Genomic DNA, 214 nt, shown 5'->3' on the forward strand with positions numbered 1-214 from the left:
CCGCCTTCCCAGTGCCCGAGTCACAGACAGCAGTGGCTGCACAAGTGCTTCCCACAGCCCCCCCCCCACTGATGGCCGTGTTTTCTCCTCACCACGCCGCAGCTGCCCTGCCGGGGCAGCGACCGCCCTTTTGGGGGTGATTTTCGGAGTGATTTGAGCCCTCTCGGCGCGCTCGCTCCCGCTCTCACCAGTGCTCCAGAGCCCGGCCGGCCCG

The sequence above is a fragment of the Corvus brachyrhynchos genome, unplaced genomic scaffold, assembly GCF_000691975.1.
Source record: "Corvus brachyrhynchos isolate BGI_N302 unplaced genomic scaffold, ASM69197v1 scaffold223, whole genome shotgun sequence".
NCBI lineage: Eukaryota > Metazoa > Chordata > Aves > Passeriformes > Corvidae > Corvus > Corvus brachyrhynchos.